Source organism: Sus scrofa, unplaced genomic scaffold (assembly GCF_000003025.6).
Source record: "Sus scrofa isolate TJ Tabasco breed Duroc unplaced genomic scaffold, Sscrofa11.1 Contig26, whole genome shotgun sequence".
Taxonomy (NCBI): domain Eukaryota; kingdom Metazoa; phylum Chordata; class Mammalia; order Artiodactyla; family Suidae; genus Sus; species Sus scrofa.
In genome coordinates, this window is record NW_018085136.1 from 169,512 (window position 1) to 172,054 (window position 2,543).

The following is a 2,543-nucleotide window of genomic DNA, read 5'->3' on the forward strand; positions in this document are numbered from 1 at the left end:
TATAGCTCCCTGAGCTGGCTCTGAGGGTGGGAGAAGGAGTGTGTTACCAGAGGGGTGGGGTGGGGAAATAGGGTCCAGTCCCGGTGACTTTCTCCCCCTTAACCATCTTTTGTCTTTTCTGGCAGGTGAGTGCCAGGCCAGAGAGGGGACAGCACAGTTTAGCAGTTTTAGGCTTCCCAAGGGCCAGGGGGTGGGGGAGGGTGGGGACAGGGGGAGATCAGAGCAGAGTGGGACTGTCCCGCTCTCCCCAACGGCCCTATAGCCTTTGCTGGCCAGTGGAGCTGTTTCTGCAGCCCACACCATTGGTGGTGTTAAGCACACAATGAATGATCACCTGCACTTCAGCAGCCACAACCATGGACAGATCCAGGTTCAGCAGCTGTTTGAGGTTAACAACAAGTGGACAGTGCTCACAATACAACCAAATGGGCTTACAACAGTGGGCAAAGTGGGGTTGCTGGTGGGACCAGAGTGGCAGCTAAGAGAGCATCCACAGACAGCAGGGGAGCTTGACCGCTTTGAAGTCTCTGCAAAGCATGGGGAAGGTGAAAGCCACTCCATGACATCAGACCAAGCAATGAAGCAATACGTGCAAAAACTAAGCAGCTTTGAAAACCATGAGATTTTCAGCTACCCTGAAATATGTTTCTTGGTTCCCAATGCAAAGAAGTGCCAAGCATAACAGGCAGGCCCAACAAATGTGGCTACAACGATGACAAGGGATTGTACCCATGATCATGTGGCTTACAGGTATGAGGTCCTCAAGGACATTGGGAAGGGGAGATTTGGGCCACTGGTCAAAGTTTAGGACCACAAAGTTCACCAGCACTTGGCCCTGAAGATGGTATGGAAGGAGAAATTCTTCCATCGGACAGGAGATCTGTGTCCTGTAGCAGCTTCAGAACCAGGACAAGGACAGCACCACAAACATCAGCCACATGCTGGAGAACTTCACCTTCTGCAACCACATGAGCATGACCTTCGAGCTGCTGAGCATGAAACTCTATGAACTCATCAAGAAAAACATGTTCCTGGAGTTCCTGTCGTGGCACAGTGGTTACAAAATCCAACTAGAAACCATGAGGTTGTGGGTTCAATCCCTGGCCTTGCTCAGTGGGTTAATATTCTGGCATTGCCATGAGCTGTGGTGCAGGTCGCAGATGCAGCTTGGGTCCTGTGTCCTGTGATGCTGTGGCTCTGGCATAGGCTGGCAGCTACAGCTCCGATTAGACCCCTAGCCTGGTAAACTCCATATGCTGTGGGAGCAGCCCAAGAAATGGCAAAAAGACAAAAAAAAATGTCCCAGGGCTTCAGACTATCTTTGGTTCTCAAGTTCGCCAACTCCATCCTGTAGTGCCTGGACCCTCTGCATGAAAACAGGATAATTCACTCTGATATGAAGCCTGAGAACATTTTATTAAAGCAGCAGGATAGAAATGGGATTAAAGTGATTGATTTTAGCTCCAAATGTTGCACGCATCAGTGGTTCTATACATGCATCCAGTCCCATTTTTACCAGGCCCAGAAGTGATTCTTGGCACCAGATATGGCATGTCCACTGATGTGTGGACCCTAGTGGAGCTCCTGCCTGGTTACTTCCTCTTGCCTGGGAAGGATGAAGAGAACCAGCTGCCCTGTATGATTGAACTGCTGAGCATGCCTTCCCAGAAACTTCTGGATGCCCCCAAATGAGCCAAAAATTTGAGCGCTCCAAGGTTTATCCCTGTTACTGCACTGCCATGCCTCTCTCAGATTCCTCTGTGGTTCTCAATGGAGGCCATTCCCAAAGGGAGAACTGAGGGGCCCACCAGAGAGCAGAGAGTGGGGGAATGCACTGAAGGGGTGTGATGACCCCCTGTTCCTTGATTTCTAAAAACAATGTTTAGAATGAGATCCTTCAGTTTGAATGACCCTTGGCCTTTTGGAACCCCTGGCTGAGGAGGTGGCTGCCAAAGCCTCCAATGGGGGAGAAGGCATCAGTGAAAAGGATCAATTTTGGTGCTATCATATCAATTTCCAAGTTACCTTCACCTTCAAGCTTAGCTTCCAAACTGAGGACTAATATGGCACAGATGACATATGCTATTGGGAATACTCAGCAGAGGACAATGTTGCCAAAACGTGTTAGCTGAGCTGAGTCCCCCTGTGCTGGTAATTCTGCAAGATACGATGTTGCTGCACCTTGCTGGGTTGAATAACGGTAGCTCAGACCTGTTTTTATTTGCTCAATAACTTGACTCATTTGTATCTGTTCAGCACTTATTTCAATATAAGAAAGTTTTATGTTTTGTTTTTATAAAATATATGGGGACAATGCTTTAAGCTTTTATACATTCTGATGCTGTTTTTGTCTTCTAAAAGTATGATGAGTCTTAGTGTATTTAGTGTGGCAGAGTAATAAAAATCAATGGCAGGCCATTGATTATGTCATGGCTGCCACACATCTACAAAAAAAAAGAGAGAAAAAATTGCAATAATATCAAACATCTTTCCCTACACCTAAATTATCAGACTAGAAACAACCAACAGGAAAAAATGCAAAA

The 2,543-nt window shown here is 47.2% G+C and overlaps 1 pseudogene; it reads left to right on the forward strand.

Moving 5' to 3' along the window:
- The first annotated feature begins 235 nt into the window (after nt 1-235).
- LOC100514596 lies at nt 236-2,132 on the forward strand (annotated as a pseudogene).
- The last annotated feature ends 411 nt before the right edge of the window (nt 2,133-2,543 follow it).